Raw genomic sequence first — 19,411 nt, forward strand, 5'->3', positions numbered from 1 at the left:
TTCCCTTAGTAAGATCAGGGGACTGCAGAGCTCACCACAGCTGAGGAAGGATTCAGCTCTTGAGTGGTCACATAATTAAGAAAAACAAAACATTCTTTTTAGAAAACTGAACATACAAAGTATTCCTCACATGGAGTCAGGTAGCCTGTTGTGGCTTCATAGCATTCCTGATTGACTGAATGGGGTGCCATCTGGTGACAGGAACACCCCTTCTCTCACAGCAGAATGGCAGGCCCACCCACTGGTGCTGAGCAGACCTTTGGTAATATTTACTGAACAGTTCTGAATATAAAAGAAATGCACAAAGCTCATAGAAAGCAGTATGTGAAGGACACAATGAGAAGGGATTGATTAGCTACTTTGTTCAAACTGTGTAATGATCAAAATGACAAATGATCAAAGGCAGCAAAGGACACTACATGTGGCACTGCAAGAATTCATCTACTCCCTTATACACAGCTGCTTCCAGCGTAAGGTTAAACCAGAAATTCTAACTACTCTGGCATCAGAAAGAGTGGAGGAAAAGACATATGCTAAAAATACCATTAGCTTAGTTTGAAATCAAAATACTGCCTCATGTTCTATGCAGAGAGGAACTAAGAATATATGTTTTCTGGCTCTACTGTTTTAACTCAAAATAAGGACGAAAAAAAATAAAAGGAAATGGACCTTAACTGTGAAGGTATTCTCCACCTGCCGGCCATCCTATGGCTGAGATCATGGTCATTTCCAAACTGTGAAAACTCACATTAGACAAAATGGTTTGAGTATGGAAACGAAAACTTCTTTGGCACTTCACAGTACCGACATCAGGGAGACCAGCAAGGAAAGACAAGTTTCTATATTCTTTCTGGATTTTCCATCAGTGTAGAGCAAGTTATAATAATATTAGCTTGTACTTTCTGCATCTTTTCTTTTTGTGTGTAAATGGACAGACAAGGGGATCACATTTTTTCCCCTTTTCCCTTCAAAAGTAATTACAAGTTCTCACAATCCAACTCCCCTTATGGTTTTCACTTACTTTCATTTGACTTGGGTTTCTAGAGATTCGATCACAGTATTCCCACAGTAACACAAAGACTTAAACCACCAGAAGCCAATACTTCCTCCGAAAGAAGCAATTTCCATCCTCCCTCCCTCTCAACTCACATCTGCACATTCTTCTCTTCCTCTGTGGCAGAACTTTTTCACCACCTGACTTTGCATCAGATCAGCAAGTCTAACCAAACCAAAACTAATCTGGTCTCTGCCTATATGTTTTTATTAAAGTATATCAACACCCAACACACAGCTACAGAAATGCTTTAAAGTCAGCTATGGTGCCAAACTACCATTATAAGAACTATATCTATACACTACTTTTCCAGAGAGCCCCACCATAGCAGCCAGGCAACTCCATCTTTTTACAGACTTAATGGAACAGTACAGTGAGAAAACATTATTGGTGCAAGATGTTAGTATGACATCTATAAATATTTGAGAATTCACTAGTGAGAAACTACACCAGGGATTTTTACTTGCATGGTATGAAATAGTACAGTTTAAGTTATCTAATGAGAGCAGCACAAGAACTAAGTGGAATTTGATATTTTGCTTAATGAGCTTTGCAGAAACTTGCTAATGGATTTAATCTGCATAAATTTCTTTCAGCATACATATTTCCATGCCCCACACAAGTTCACTCTAAAACTCAATCGTTAATGATGAATTTCATTTGATTCCATACCAGAATTAAGAATAATTAATTATAATGTATAGTCAGTTATCACATTCATAGCTTAGGCCTCGTATTAATGCTGGACTAGGGAACAAGGCTGCCCCCCTTGTTATACCTTATACCAACACACTTAGTGTGGCAAATGTAGAGCATAAATACCAGCATTTAAAGACGAGGCTTGAAGCAATGGAATAAATGCTAAGTGGACAATGTACATTTCCAAGAAATTAATTTATTTTAATTGTAAATAGCATCTAGCAGATAATCTTTTCCTATAGGAGGCATAAACATGATCTGAGCACGGTAAAAAATATTTGATAAGCTCTTGACTGAGAAGCTCCTAGCAAATTTGGGAAAAAAAAACTTTAAAACAATTCACTAGCCACTAGAAAGAGTTGATTCCACTGCTACTTGAACAGAATGGAAGGCAAGTAACAAAATGCTTTTCTCAGCAAAGAAAACACATGCAGTGCATGGAGTAGCATTCCATGAATTTTCCCTCTTGGGTGAAAAGAGGAAACAGAATATACCAGAAGGGCACTTCAGATCCATAAGCATAAACCTAAGGCTGGAACAGCATGAAGTTAGATACTTTTCTGTCTTAAGACTTCTGAATCTCTTGCTATTAGTAACTAATAACAGATTTGAACCTTACTAAATTCTCCTGCATGGTGCAACATTTCCATCACCATAGTTGCATGGTTTTGAAACTACCTGCTTGCCTAGGGAAAGATGGAGTTATGAACCAAACAAATCACCTGTGGGGAGACAGGAGTTACTTAAGGGATGAATCTGGTCCACTGTTCATAAATTAAAAACCCATGTGTCCTTCCCATCTTTGATGAAAGACACTTGTGTCAGTCAGCAAACACAGGCTATATAATAATCAGCAAGGTATCACAGGATTACTTGTTGAGTCACATAAACTTTAAAAGGTTGAAGAAAACCGTAAAACAAGTGTTCATCAGTGAGCTCATAAAACCTTCAGAGAAGCCTGCTGTGCTGTTTGCATTGCCCCTATTCCTGAATATCCTTGCGGGGCCAGCCATAAAGACACAAGTACAAGAGAAAGGTAGAAAACAAACGCATCTAGAGGCTCCCAGTACAGATTAATGCAGTTAAAGATCTCAGGAAAAAATATTTTTATCAGACTTGCAGAATTCAGGTGTTTAATACAACTTACAAAAGATTGGTGTTCATTAGCAACATATCCCCAAATCTCTTTTGGGTTGTGTCATTACCTTTGTTTCATCTTTCACCTCTTCTGCCTTGTAAGTTTATATTTCAAATTTCATTAACTTTCTATAGATAGGAAAAAAAGTACCACCAAAAAACAACTGCAGTACCTGTATCTAGTTGAATGTATAGATTGATTTTAATGTTATTTTTATTTTAAAATATTAAAATAAAATATTATGGTATAAAATATTATGGTATTAAATGCCATTTTAGGAGGCTTAGGATCTACTTATAGCAACTGGTTCTCATGATGTTAGAAAAACCTTATGGCATCAAGAAAGCAGAAGATAAGCAGACACTGCTTACAATACCTTGGGTAAGCCATCATCACGGTTAGTTACAGGAAAACCACTGGGGTAATGTCTTTATTAATTCTTCTGTAGCTTAAAGAAAAAAAAAAAAAGGAGAAGTCAGTTAATTTCTATCTAGTCACACTACCATGAATCTTTTAGGTGATTTACAATAAGAAGTGAAGAGTACTGAGTAGCTACATTGCTGACCTTCTACAACTAAGACAAATAATTCCCAGGTAAGTAAACTGAAATAATTTTATAGTTGAACACGATTCATATCTAGCAGGTTCAAAAAGGGTACACAAACATCTGATGCATTTCTCACAAATAAGCAAACTACTACATTTTGTAATTAGTTTAACACCAAATACCTGACCCAAATGTTGACACAGGACAGGGGACTGACTGGGCAGTACAGCAGAGTACAGTAAACCTATTGGAAATGCTATTAAGTTTTTATGTTGGCCTATCAGTTATGTCACACTAGGTTATGTCATTCACATCTCATTGCATCACATCACGCCTCTCAAATTATAATGGTGCCTGACTGGCAAAACATGATGTAGTTTAAAATTTGATTATGTCTTACCTATTTCGGGATTCTGAAAAGCACAGCAGATTATACGTCCTTTGAAATATCAGAACTTTCATCACAGATTTGTTGATGACTTGCTGTTCACCTGAAAAAAAAATTCACAAATGACTGCCAAATGTAAGACAATTGTGCAATAAACTAAGACAAGACAAAACTACACAGTTCAGGTAACAGATGAGCTGGCTAGCTATGTTTATAAGAGTGAATGAGGTGTCAAGTGATGATCAAAATAAGATGCTGAATGCTGCTGGCTTCACACTTCAAGCACTGGAGTATATTAAAGGAAATAACATACTGCTACCATAATGTCACACCTGTTTAGTACTGGTTCATGTAAGTTACTAGCACACACACACAAAAAAACCCACGTCTGTTCTTCAGCAGTTCATTTCTATGAGTATGCATTAAACAGTAATGTTGAACTCCACAGCAAAACTGCCACACAGACTGAGATGAGGCAAGACTGAGCCCTTATTTTTTGGGAGCCATACCAAGTCAGCTGTTCAATCCATTATTCTTCTTAAACTATTAAAATAACTTTCAGAACAACTTCTATTAAATATAGAAAACAAAATCTGGAGTGTGAGACACAGTCTATCATTAAAACTGATGCAAATCAGCCTGTCAGGTATTTTTGCATTGGCACATTTCACATCAGGTTGTCTGGCTCTACAGCTGTCCTTGGTCTCTCTCAGCAAAGAGCTACAAGTAAAATCCTTGGCTACAGAACAGATTTGCCCTTAATTTTGAGAAAAGGCAGATCTAGAACTCTTGCTCTAGAGGTGACCAAGAAGCATCCCCAAATCACACAAGATTTTCTGCCTCCAAAGATATTCAAAATGACACCTGCATTATGTTGGAATACATTCCTGATTTGTAAAAATCAGCAAATAATGTCTTAAAAATAACAAATATGATAACATTACAAGAGAAAGCACCTTCCATGTGGGTGTACACCTACCACACAACATATTGCTAAAGTAATCAGATTAGTAGTCAGGTAAAATCAAACTGTTTGCACTATCAATATTATGCTATCATTGTAATTGAACCACATTCTATTCTGTTCAATGCATTTCATTAATTTTTATAACACGTTGCTTCTCTACACATCATTTCAGTTGTAGCCATTATACCATTATATAAAGCAAAACATCTATGCTACCAAAATTATCTACTTTTGTCTGAAAAAGAAGCTGATTTTCTTTAGGAACAGCTTTGCCAGGGTATTGCTACATCTCCACTGCAGAAACAAAAAACCCCCCACCAACCTGAAAATACCCCGTAGATTTACTCATGAGCTTAAAATAAAGGCTTGAGCAAGACTAAGTGATGGATGCCACCGAAAATGAACACCTCAAAGATTTATTTTTCATCCTTTCCCGTAGGCCCTCCTTGTTGCACCATAGCAAAGGAAGGGAAAAGCATTCCTTCAACTGCCTTTAGATGTTGTGCTGCAAGGAACACGCTGCCCACATTCCCAACACTGAGCAACATTTTCTGCTGTAGGCAGAGCAAATGAAGAAACCTTATTTTTTTAATAAAACGCTACTCAACAGAAGCAAATGTGGCTGACTCCAATACAGGGGGAAAAAAACCAAAAAATTACATTTACTTAAAAATAAATTAAAAATAAGGTTACCTATTCATTACACCTCATTAACCACTGATTCGTAGCACATTTCTTCCTTCTTCTTAAAACTTGGCTGTCTATTCAATTTACATGCAATATTTTAAATGCATTTAACACGATGCCTACACCTCTGTGCTACAAATTGCTTATATTTGTTATGAGTCCTCGTGTTCATTTTTCATCCTGCTCTGGAACATCCAGCTACTCCCAAGTCTCTTTTCTCTCAGACTGTGATATATTGGAATCATTTCCCCAGGCAGCAATCAGCATTGATAAAGGAGTTTGGAACTCAATTCACAAATAGCATATTTACGTGCAAGAGAACCAGCACCTCTTTCTATTGCACACACGCAAAAACAACACAGGAATACTGCTTCAGATAGAACCAAATCCATACAAGCCAGGAAGACATAGATCAGATTTCAGACACAGCACTTAGAGCACGCTGCAGTTTTCTTTCTCTTCTGGAAACAAAGTTCTGCGGCCACAACTAACAGCAAAGCAGTGCCCTCCAACACCACAATGCTGGCCCCAAGGTGGGTTCATCAAGCCGCAGCTCAGCAGGACACCGCCCCAGCTACACCGCTCAGCAGCACACCCACCTCCTCCAGTGCAGGGCTGCAGCAGGCATCAGCTCCCCCACCGAGCACCTCCTACCCTGACCTTAAGTGTTCCCTGTTTTTTTTTATTACCATTATTTTTTAAAATCCCTCCTCCCAATGCTTTGCAGCACTTTCTGCTCTCTCTCTAATGTGCTTCCTCAGGCAGGCACCATATCAGTGCTAACTGGCTCAGCTGTGCCCAGTGCCAGGTGCTGCAGAACTCTCCAGAACATGCCAGAATTAGCCCCAGCTGGCAGGGTCCAGCCCCAGCCTCTCCTTCCAGCACGTGCCTGCAGCACAGAGATGCTGGGCTCCATCCAGTAGCAGGCAATACTCTCTTGGTCACAATTAACATCCTCCAGGATTCCCAAAAGCACAGAACTCCGCAGAGTCACTGCTTCTTTTCAAAACATAGCCAGGAGGAAAAAAAGCCACCGAGACTATAGAAATGCAAATCAAAGTCACAAAAGAGAGAGCACATAGACCTAGCTGCAAACTGCAAAGTCAGCCTGACCTTCACCACATCCACCTGTACACATAAGTCAGTCTGGAGAACGGATGTTGCACACATATCATTAAAAGTACACCAAAAAGGAAAATAAAGTCAGAGTAAAATCAGGCCAGCTTCCCAGCTCTGGAACATTCTCTTGCCTTTTTCAGTTTGGTAGGGAAATTGTAGCAGTTATATAGACCAGTACAATGGAAAAAGCATTACAACAGAGTTGTGATGACAGAAGGACCAGCACAATAGAAAGCTACAATAAAAGAAGGCAAGAAGACTGCTCACCTCTATCAGAAGGTTCCAGCTTCACAAGGGAAAGCTTCTAGAAGGAGAGATCTCCAACTAAAGAGCCTTCCCCTGTGGTAGTCAGCTTTTAAATGAGGTCTAAAAGAGGCGCAGCCAGGCTCCACCCCTTCTGCTCACACAGCTGAATTGCCTTCACCTGTGCTCCCAGGGCTGAGCAGGTCCTTATCACAGGTGCAAGACCTGAGAGCCACTGTATCAGTGCTGATTTCTGGGATGCCTCAAGGCACTTGGAGTTGCAAAAGGACAGCTTACGTGAGGGAGAGACCCTGACTGTGAAGTCACACCAATCCTGCCATGCTTTGTTGCCTTGCTGTGTCACTTCAACTTTATCTTGGTACATTTCTGTTTGTATTAATGAGTGGAGAACTAAATGGTACTGGTACTGATGAATAACAGAAACAACTGTCAAGCAAACTGTCTATTTCTCCCATGTTCTTACTGATAGCAAACTTGATAAAGTCTCCCCCTGTTCACTGGGAGGATGCAAGTATAGGTTAACATTGCAGGGGGCCATCCCCATCTATTTTCTGCTATATCTTTTATTAATTTTTTTTTAATATAATTTTTTAAAATTAAAATAAGAGTATGTGCATATTATGCTGGCAAACTTCAAGAAAGTTACCAATGCAATCACAAACTAAGCCTTAATGCTCCTGAGTATTAGGATCATTCTGTGTTTGTACCTCTCAGCAGAGTCATTTCACATGCTGGCCGGTTTAGGAGATGAGGTCAACATCCCTAAGAGCCAGGTAAATGCCAGCAGAACCTTTCACAGGCGCATCAAACTGGAACACACACTGATAGCAATCACACTTATAAACCCCACTCAATTACAGGCTTTTCAGCTCAGGATGAAAAACATGCCTGCCCTAAAGAAATGCATTTAGGCTTTCTCATTTCTGAGCAGTGAAGGAATGATGTCAACCATCCATTATTGATCTCCTCAGGAAAGAAAGCATAAAACAAAGCAGCTCTGAAGACACTAATACAACAATGGAGTTGTGCTGACTTGCTATCTTTTGTGTTCAACTTTTAGGAGTGTGAATGCACATATTCAAATAATGGTTTCCACTGAACAGTAATTACTATTGTTTTTTTATATTAATAACATATTTAGGTCATTAATCATTATAATGTAGATATCTTTCATAAAACATGAAATCTTTTTTCCCCCCTCTCAATGAATGAAAATGCACAGCACATTGACTCTATTACATATATAAAGATAGCACAAAATACTAATGAGCTACATTCAGATTTTCCTATCTCTTAAACAGTTGCCCAAATCAGATTCAGGAAATCCAAGTTAAAAAATAAATAAATAAAGGTAAAAACCACATCTTCTGAAAATTTTGGGAACACTGTGCAAGTACACTGTTCACACCATGAAACCTTTTCATAAACTACAACTCACCAACTATGACAGCAATCAGAAAAAGAAACTGTAAGATCTCTTCTGTACAGTAGTAGTTATTAATATATGTGAGTATGGGCTTAAATCCCTTTCTACAGCCTCCTGAAATGTAAAAGCTGTATTTAATAAGGAGACCACACACAGCTTTAAGCATTAAAATATCGCTAAGAAATTATTAGTATGGCTTTCCTCATTATCTGTAGAAAAAAACATACACATTATTACATTGCTCTTACCCAGACTCATCTCTGCCTCGTCCTTCCAGTCTCTAGTTAGTTTTCACTACTGTTACATAACAGGTATTTCTCATTCCTTTCTGAAAACAAATTAATAACTTTTTACCAATTACTAAGATCCTTTATATAACTACAGTCCTTTTACACAAAAGCTAGAAACCCTCTGAGCAAAAATACTGTATTAATGGAAGAATACTATCATGCTTCTCTCAAAATTCCTTTATATACCGCACTTTCCAACTGCTGACTCTTTACTTAGATTAACTGCACTTGCAAACAGTGAGAATGAAGGCACAACACCTGTGCCAACACCAGCACTTCAGGTGATTTGGTGAGTTCATCAGGCATTCATCTAACAAGCTGCAGGTTATTACTTATTTTCACACATGCTTTCCCTGCTTTTGCTAAACTACTACATTCCGACTACAAATTCCTTTTATTTACTTTTTCTTCTCTCTTTTCTTTCCGTTTTGAAGCAAAACTTCATTGCCACCCATGAACATCTGAGGTTACAGTTAACAACTACTGGCAACAATACCTTTTTTGAAGTGAATTAACTCCCAGTATGCCTGTAAAATTTAGTAAGGTTAAGGTCAATTTAGTGCACTCTTATGATAGACATTTTTGGAACATGTCAGCAAAACAGAACAGCAAATTAAATTATTATTTATGCACAAGTAGCAAAATATGTGCACTGACAACCTTTTGACTGAATTCTAGAAAAGTGCCCTTTTCAATACATACTCTATTTTTATGGCAGATTTTATATGCAGTTCCATACAGTGGTTGTCTTAGACTTACATAATTATGCCTGTTACTCTCATTTGGACATTGAAACAGATATAAGTAGAAAATCAATTTATACTGTTAAATAATAACAGCTAAGGTTACAACTTAATAATTTTCATCTCTTTTTGTTTAATAAATCTCTGCCTTAGAAGACAAGTTATATATATATTTAATTAAACTAGAAAATAAAATTGTAAAGTAAACCTTTGTAAAGCAAAACTTACGAAAGGTTGACCAAATAGGCTAACAACAAGCTGTCCTGGTTTCATCTAAAATCAGCACAGAAGTCCAACAATGAAAAGTAGCAAAATCATCCATTTACTACTAACATCACAATCACATGTTTAAAATTCTCTGGCTATGAAAATCGCCTGCTTCCTACCATCTGGCCCACATGAAGAACTAAAAGAGCACATTAAAGATCGTGAATTACAATTTCATCCATATACAAAAGTTTACACACAATAAACTTCAGTATTCTTGTATTTAAGGCTCCATATAGTCTTGATTTAGGGACAGGGAGGAGCTGGGTCAGCCTAGTAGCTGTAATTTCCCAGAGAAATGAAGAAATATAACAAGTATATGGTTATAAAGCTACCAGCAGTAAACCTTGATCCCATTTAAGCTGCTACTGATTCTAGAACATAAACAGCGGAACTGTTCTTGCCATTGTGGGGATTCACTGTGAAGAGCTTCTCCAGAATAAGCCTATCTTCATGGAATGAAAATATTAAAATGTCCAAGAATATTTTACTGAGGTATCAAAAAATCTCCAGGCTCGAATAATTTCTCCCCAGAGATCAGAGCTCTGATTACACGTCAACCAGTCTAAGGAATGAAAGCAATTACTGATTCCTTTGCTCTGTAAGTATCAAAATGAAAGCTGCTTACAAACATTTGCTGTATTGAGTTTCTGTTAAAGTGCAGAATCATTCAGAAAGTTTTCAGGATGTGAAATAGGTGCATTTGAAAGCAAGAAGGTAAATCAACAATGCTCTGATTTAAAACAGAAAAAATTAAATTAAACAACCAACCACAAAACTGAGAACTCTGTTCTATTCTGCCATATGTAACTTTAAAGTTCTGAAACACAGCACACCATAAAGAAACACCAAAAGAATACCCTTAGATTTTCCTTCTGGGAACCACTTAACAGTTCCAGCCTCTGAATTATGAATATACAGCTGGTTCTTTGTAAAGTCCCCAGCACATAAAGAAGTGGTTCAGATGCACAGCCTCTAAATGCTCCAGTGGTCATTTGGATTGGCCAGCAAAGTCATCTGTGAATCAGAATTTGCTCCTCATAGCCAGTTCCTTTCTTTTAACTACTTCAGCTGTTTCCAGTGAAATCTATAAATTCCATTCCAGAGAAAATCTATTCCTGACTGTTATCCTCCAGCACTATTCGCACATTCAGTCCTCACACACTAAAAAATCTCCTTTTTCTCCCCTAGAAAGAAAAAAAAAAAAAGCCTTCAGCTTTCTTAGTGTCCCTTCCTTGGTCATCGGTAACCAGGGAAACCAGATACTATGGTAACTAAGGGATGAAAAAGCACACGTTTGGTATTCCTTAAAATCTAAACTGTATGGAAGTTTCCCTTTCTTCTATTGGTGATGTAATAACAACTGAAACAGTAGTAGTGAATCCTCATCTCTACTCAAGTCTTATAAATTAGAGCAATTTCATTTTCTGTTCAGATTATCACAGATGATGTATATTCTGAACACTCTCATCAAAACTCTAATGGCGATTTATATATTTCAACGCCTTAAGTTATTCTAAATTCAAATATGTGGATGCTCCTTTTGACTGGAGGTTTTGGGACACTTCCCTTATCCCACCTGATGATTTTTTTGACCCTCAAAATTATCAAAGTCAAATAACTCAGGTGAGATTTATACTTCAAGAATGAGTCCATGTGGAATCCCTAATGACTAATAAAAGATTAGTTTAATTGTGGACTTTCCTGAATAAAAGCATCATTTGGTCTCTCCAATATCTAATGCTAATTTTTATGAAATGTGGAGGAACTTAATATCTGAGACTTCGATGACAAATATTTTAAAAAATGGTCAGTGGGTTCAAATTTGAAGGAGGCATAAGCTGTTGTAAGGACAACATTTGTTTTTAAGGGAATTGGCATGGAAAAATAATCAGAGTTAATGTCCAGAGGACTCAAGCTGCAGAAATGTTTTCTCTTGTTGAGAAAAAAGAACAGTGTTCCATCATCAAGAACATTCTATAGTCATATAAGAAATTTACAGCAAGATTTCATTTGTTTAAAGGCAACACTTCAGTCAGATCTCCCTGCTTCAAATGAAGAAAACAACCAACCTATGAACCAACCAAATCCCCAAAATGTTGTCTTCAATTTGGCAGACAATTTTTTAAATGATTTTTTTTATTTTCATATTTCACAGCTTTCCCACTTGAGACAATGAATACAATAGCGTGTTTCAACATGAATTTTGTTTAGTTGGTAATCTATTTCATGGAGGATTTCAAAGAGCTTTTAAACTCTTACTAACATTTTCTCATTTCACTCAATATACTGATTTAGGAAAAGAAGTTTTGTTGAAAGATTTCAAGTACCTCTATTCTATGTTAATACTTGTCAGAACTAAAAATACAGACTTATTTTTTCTGTATATAGTTTATGTAAACAAAGATCCAAGCTACCAAACACTGTATTATGGGACAAACACTGTTTCATTGGTAAAATAATCCATGCAACACTATTTTTGAGGGAAGAATACATAATCTATGGATAACTGGAACCTCAAGGTGGTTCATTTTTAAACCAGCATCATCCAGTGTTTGTGAATGGCTAGAAATATCCATGAGGACAGTCACTTGAGGGCAGAAGTAATGACCAGCCTTGTCATTTACCTTAACAAGCTTAAATAAATACTGATTTTCTGCATATCTGCATAAAATGTAATCAGCATACATTTAAAGTGTTAATAAAAATGTGATCTATTGCACTTTTCTCACTAAATCCAAATGCCATAAATAATCTAAATAACTCTGAGAAAATTGTTTGTTTGGCAAATCCATTTGCAAAAGATCTGGAAATAAATCAAGGGTTCCTTGATGTGATGTGGTATATTTGAACTAACAGATCAAACCAAAACAACAGCTACAATTCAAACAGCTAAAACTCAGTCTCATTAGATACAATAAAAGCAAATTAGATAAAACCGAAATCTTACTTAGATCTTCTATCAAAAGAAACTAAGAAGTTTAAAAAAAAAAAAAAAAATCAGAATATTTTCAATGCATTCACGTCAGTGAATAAGTGACAGACGTGAAAAATACTATTTTGCCATATTCTTCATATCTCCTGCTAGTCAAAGTAAAGTTTGGTTTTTTTGTGAGTTTAAGAATAATCTCTCAAAGCATTTCAGGATCCCAAACTGGTGTGATTATTTTCATATCCTAAATATACAGGCTAGAAAAATTCTAGGTAAAATGCTGGGCTTCTGCTTGTTAGAAACTACCACAACTTTCATGGACTGTGCATCACTAGTTGTGTTCTGACAGCTTAGGGACAGATCAAACACTACACAAGATTTGTATTTCACATCTTGTCACAATCCCAGTTCAATTAACATACTACTGCTGTCTTTGCAAATTTTAGCAGTTTTGATCCAAGTTTAAGGTTCCAAACTTATATCCCAGGAAGCAAAACTGGCTTTCACAAATAGTAAAATTCAGTCAACTAGCACTAATAAAACTAGGCTTATACCTTGAAGTGGTATCTTCAAGAATGGGCTATAAATATGCTTTAAGCTTTAGCAAAATTAACAAAGCAATTAACAATTAATCTTAATTACAGAAAAGAGGCTACATTCTGTTTTGAATGGAACCAATTCTACTGTACAGACTTCAGAAAAATACAAATTGAAATATACTAGAAAGCAAACTCAACAAAAAAATGCACTGCAATACACAAGTAAGATTGTAGAATGATGATGATGTACAATAGCCCATTAATCTATTGTGAAAGAAAACATATGTATCAATACCTCTGATTCTTGAAGGCCACTGACATCCATAATGACATTCACAAATTTTATGTGTTATTGTTGGAGCTCTTTCACAGAGAAAGATCCTTTTTAAAATGCAAGTACAAGAAAAAACATCCACAGCTTAAAATAATGATAAAGTAATTTATATTCTGCAAATCAACAGAACTATAAACAAAGCAGTAAAACCATAGAAAAAGGCAGAGTTTTCAACAGAGAAGCCAAAACAGAATTACAAGTAAGAATGACAATTAAAACCACAGCCAGATCTGTCTGTAAGAGAAGTTTCCATCTCTGTCCCTGCTGTTACAAAACTGAAGACATTTTCATGCAGAGCAATGACTGCATATACTTTTACCCTAAATAATTACATTTTCCGTATTGCCTCTCTTCAAATAACAAAGGAGCTAATATTGGTGGATAAAGATCCTATTCACAGCAGACAACTAATGACTGACTCAAAAGCAGAAATCTGGCAATCATCAAATGTACTAAACTGATATATTAACAGGAATGTCTTTAAATATACCTACATAGTATAACAAAGATGAATAACCGTGGCATGAGAATTCTTGAAATGAACCAGTGGAGGCAACAACAAGAGAAGTATCTAAAGGACATTCTGAGGTCACAGAATAGAAAAGCCTGTGCTTTTCCTACACTTCAGAAGAGTGTTACCACTTGTTGAAACATCTCATACAAGGTAACTGTTTTAAGCGCAGCAGTCCAAGAAAAACATACCGGTCAGGAAAATCTGACCAGTTAAGAACAACCCAGAAGTGCTCTGCTCTTCATGGCGCATCAGCTTCAGATAAATAAGACACAAATACTTAACGGCTGTTCTTAATTTTGCCTAAATCTCTTAGCCGAGTACAGAAGTGTTTTCTTCCATTACTGAGATCAGTGAATTTCTGCTGTTCAAAATTGGAGCAAGACTGTTTGTACCATGTTCCACAGTTGCGACAGCAAAGAACTGGCACTACTGCAAAGTTCTGCACCCCCACCATTCTGAGATTAGCAAAAACAACTACACGCTCCAGTACTAAAATGAATTTTTACAGCAGATAACAAAAAGTTTTGTCACCACTGATCTAAACAATTAGACTGAAGACTGATACTCGAGAAATAAAAATTTCCAGCCATTGCGCTGGCAAGTACAGTAATCAGATGAGCTACAAGGGACCTCCAGTCTCACCTCCCTCATTTTCTCCTACAGTAAATTTGTTGAATTTTTAGCAGTGCTAGCACAGAGAAGTCTTTATAGCAATCAATTCTTTTTTCCCCATCTCCCTTCTAATTTGTCTTGTGTTGGAGATATTCATATGAAAAAGAAACATGGAAAGAAATGAGTAAAAGCACTGAAAATTCTAAATATCCTCTAGATCCTTGTACTCAAACTCTTGTATTCACAAGAAAGAAAAAAAAAATAAAATAAAAAGATAGATTAAAAACCAAGTGTTTACAAATATATTTTCACTGAAACGAAAACTGTTTTCAACCAATGAAAACTAAAAAGAAAGTACTGTTACAAACTGATTGAAAGTTTTCCAATAAAAACTGGTGAACTATTCCAGAATTCTCCTTTAGTTTTTGATTCAGCATTTTCTCCCACTCAGTACTGTCTACTTCCTGAAGTCAGAAACAGCTGTAAGTGTTTATTCTGGCTTAATCACAATGTAATTACGTTTCACCAAAAAACTAGAAGGACAGGCCTCTTATATAACAGTGGTCTACTTGCAGTTATTACAATAAAACATCCCAATGTGAACTTTCCGAATTCTTACAAAAACTAAAAATGTGCTTTATGCATTTCAGCACAAAAAAAAACAGAACAGCACAAAACAACTTTTCTTTTTTACATAAAAAGTATTCTTAAGTTAAAAGAATCCTAACATTAAGAAACCAGAGATACGCTTACAAACAACAGATAGTAACAAAAGTGCACTTGATTCTGTATTTGTTATATAGCTTGGTTTTTGTGCTAGCTAATCTAAATAATAGAATCATAGAATTACTTGAGTTGGTAGAGATTCTTGAAGGCCAACCATTCCAACTCTCCTAAAATGAACAGGGACACCTACAGCTCAATTAGGAGCTCAGAGCCTGGTGGGGCATACGCCACATCTCTGGACAACCTGTTCCTGTGCTTCACTACCTCTACCATAAAAAAATCCTCCTTATACCCAATCTAAATCTCCGATTTTAGTTTGAAACTATTTCCTGTTAACTATCAGATCCTGTTAGCAAGCCTGTCCCCTTCTTTCTTGTAATCCACCTTTAGGAAAGATTGCCTTGTGCTGTTTGATATCATCAAAAATTCAAAAAAAAAATAAAAATGATGTACATATATGAGAAATCATGTTCAAACTTACTAAAAATTACTGCTGTTAGACTAAAGGAGGGATGCATTTTCACATAAAATAATCCTAATATTTTCACCTTTAAATTTCTTTTCTTTCAGTATCATTCAATTAGGAAAAGCATCTTTGCTAGTGGAGAAGGAAAATATGAAGGAGCTGTACATAAATGAGTATGCCTCTCTTGCACCAAATCCAATTGAAAAAAATAAGTACATTTCATAAACAGTAGATGCAGACCTAAATATTTAGAAATGAATACATCTTTACAATATCTATTGAATTCTAATGGGAGACTTTCACCACAAATTAATAAGGGAGTCAAAGTAATTGTGAAATGATACTAGTAAACATGTCATATAAAAGAGAGTACATTATAGTAACATTAAGAGATTGCTGTTTCTCCTAAAAGACCATAAAAAGTACTGAAACACTGACAAAAACAAGCCTTTTTCTCCTAGTGACAACCTTCAGTCCCTTCAAAATGTTGTTGCTGCCACAGTTTGTAAGAGTCCCTCAGTTCAACTGCAGTTATTGATTCTGAAAATCTGAAACACAAGTCTAACAAAGTTTTTGCCAGTTCCTTAAGTGTCTTTTATAAAAAAACAAAAACAAAAAACAACATTAAGGACATTGATATATTTGTTTTCTCTTTTGGAGAAGTACAGATAACTATCGCTCTGTACATCACCTTCATCGATTGGTCTTTTTCTAAAGATATGTGACAATTTACCTGCAGGACACTTGTTCCTAACTCATTAAGAGTGATCAGCAACCCCTGTGGTGTTCATTAAAAAGAATGTTCTGTACACAGCAGCAAAAAAAAATATTTCCTTGAACAACTGTTGAGCTACTGTGAGGTGGCTGTAAGGTCAAAGAAATAGATAACAAACACATCGAATGTAATCTCTATTGTATCTTCTTATTCCAAGTGCATCCTGTAAACATAAGGGTTTGATTCGCACACATTTGTATTCACTCTAACCATCTTGCCTCATTTTTAATAATACTTATTTTGTAGAAGCTCATAAATTCTTACATTTAGAAGAGAAGATTTCTGGTGAAGTAATGAGCCAAAATATGACAAAACATCAATCAAAGAAGCTGGTGACTTCTGACCCTTACTGGGCTTAGTTTTATGACTTTCATATCTTTGAAGTTATGAAAAGGAGACAAGATATGACAGGTGCTGTGCTTGGAGAAACCACTTAGTCAATTTAATTCCAGCCACCTGTGAGTAGCACCACAGAACTACTTCAGCAAATTCTGAAGTATTCAGCTCCCTATCTTCTTTTCTGAGTCGTAACATGCACACAGCGCAATAGCATAAGGGGCTACTTGACATTCTTCCAGCCCATTAAGTAAAGAATTCATTTAAAAATACTGCATTATGGTTCTACAGTGCGATGTATCAAAGATAAAACCAAAGACAGAGATCAAGTCTAAAAATGCAATCCCAAGCATGGTTGCATGAAGCTGTAAAATAGTACCGCAGCTTGTTACTTCTGAGTGACAAATGAAACCTAATAAATGGTTAGAGGATGAGCCACATAAAGGGGAACAAAACTCAAAGAAAATGAATCCTCGTACAGATCGTAGGTCGAATCTTCAAGAAATGCATCTTGGAAAAATCTGAAATGTTAAATCATTGTGACTCACTCCAGAAGAAAAAAACAGATGGAAAATAATGCTGATTTCACTTCTTGATCTTCCAACACTTGAATGCAAAAAGATTTACATCTTTAAACGTTTTAGGAAAGTTTGGATATTTGAGCAGCCTGAAGAGTAAATTTCTTATTTTAATCATATGATTTTAGTTCGTACCAAGTAACAGTTCTTTTTATGAGCCATATTGGATCTTTCTGAATTCAGTGGAGATGCTTTAATTTTCAGCAGAAAGTAGATCAGTGCCATAAGGGAATAGTGGCACTATCGCATTATACCATTGGGGGAGGCAAGGGCAAGGGTTTAATGGAGAATTTACTTGAGCAACAAATAAAGAAGAAAAAGCAACAGGGGCAGCTTGCTTGAAGATTTAACTGCTGCCGTGGGAGTGGCATCCTGCCACAGTCTCATGTAAACACTTGATAGACTGAAATACAGAGAAATAAAAGTGCAGGCAAAGATGTTTTCATATTTCTTTCACATCTGAAATGCTTAAAGTTAGTACAGCAAAAATGACATTTCAGAAACCAGAGTTCTGAAATTCTGTGGTACATTGGGTGAGGAGGGTAAAGGCAGCAGGAAGGAAAGGAGTAAGAAACTAAGCGTGTGTCTTTTTCTGTCAATTTTCTCTCCTGCCTGAGGCTTCCACTTTGGTAATAACTTGAGTTTCTAACACCTTATATTACATAGGAGGCTCAAGACTCTGAAAAGTTATGTACAATAAAAACTGAGAAATGTGTACAGCGTAGCAGACTCTGTTAAATCTTTGGCTAAAGCTCTGTTAAAACCAGGCTTTTGGGGCAAGAATAAGAGAGTCAGAATGCTATCATTTGGAGGCAAAAGGAAGATATGTTTGGATTTTTGATTTTATGAGAGAGAAGACATCCTAGCCTGTGAGTAGACCAACATTTGGAATATCTACCCAGATAGTGTCTCAACAGATCAGCGTTCAACAAGTATGAAAGATTTGCACAGCTACATCACAAGTGCAATGGAAATAAATACACAGCATCTTAAGAATTTAGCTATAACAATAATAGCATTTACATTAATTCTTCTTCTAAACAAATATCACAGGGCTTGTTTCCCATAAAAATCAGTAAAACCTACGACACTTTTGAAAGCTTCACTCATGTGCGAGTCCCAGTTTTTCAAAACACAGGCTGGTTCTTTTGGTGTGCAGGTGATTATGCTTGTTCTAGCACAGAAAAAGATTACTGCACTATGGAACCATGCCGCATCTACATGAAGGCCCATAAAGAAGGAATAATTGTTCAAACATTGATTCCTTGAGTCATGGTCATGTAGGAAATAACACAACATGTGTGTGTGTGCCAATTACAAGATGCAAGAGCCATCATCTTGCATTATTAATGAGGCATTTTCAGAAACTGGTTTCTAAACCTACATGTAGAATACAGCACAAAAATGCTAGGCTAAAGGCAGTATTATGGATTCTCTCATTCTAAACACAATCACTGATTCAGTAAGAACAACACAGTGTTTCCACAGACAAAATTGTATGTGAAAGTTGTAGTTGCCAATAGGCAAAATTTTGGCCGTGTAGACAGAATTTCAGTTGGGAGCCTTCTGGTTAGTGAAGCTGACTAAAAGGGTCTGGCTATGGTACAGATCCTTCACATTGCAGCCTGAAGCATGAGTAAAAAACAACGCACCCTATAATTCCTATATGGTCACAGTTGATGGCAACTTCCCATAAATTATCTAAAACCAAAATGTGCCCCATTTTTTCCCCAGCAGAAATGCAGAAATAGGGGAGAGATGAACAGAAGCTGCAAAAGAACAAGAAGATTGTAGAGGCTGAACACAAGTAGTTATATATATTTAAACATTTCAATTTTAAGGGGTTTTTTTTTGCTTTCTTTTCTTCTCAAGGTATCTGAAGTGAGTACAGAAGGATACAGAACTTATGCTTAGTTCTGAAATGCCTGGAGTCAGGCATCTACATCATCTTCTAGGTCACATTAAACTAATGTAATAAAGTAATGGAAAACCAGTGATGGATCTTGGCTG

The 19,411-nt window shown here is 36.5% G+C and overlaps 1 long non-coding RNA gene across 5 annotated transcripts in view; it reads right to left on the reverse strand.

The window, feature by feature from the left end:
• The window catches only part of LOC107319239 (uncharacterized), a 191,401-nt gene that overhangs the window by 110,158 nt on the left and 61,832 nt on the right, over positions 1 to 19,411 (reverse strand). For all 5 annotated transcript variants that reach the window (XR_001557698.3, XR_001557696.3, XR_001557697.3 and 2 more), the window contains 2 exons: positions 3,839 to 3,929; positions 3,268 to 3,339 (listed from right to left, as the gene is read on the reverse strand). This is a non-coding gene — a long non-coding RNA (uncharacterized LOC107319239). The remainder of the gene's footprint in view (positions 1 to 3,267; positions 3,340 to 3,838; positions 3,930 to 19,411) is intronic.

Source organism: Coturnix japonica, chromosome 6 (genome assembly GCF_054131305.1).
Source record: "Coturnix japonica strain WE chromosome 6, WE-NBRP24, whole genome shotgun sequence".
Classification (NCBI taxonomy): Eukaryota; Metazoa; Chordata; class Aves; order Galliformes; family Phasianidae; genus Coturnix; species Coturnix japonica.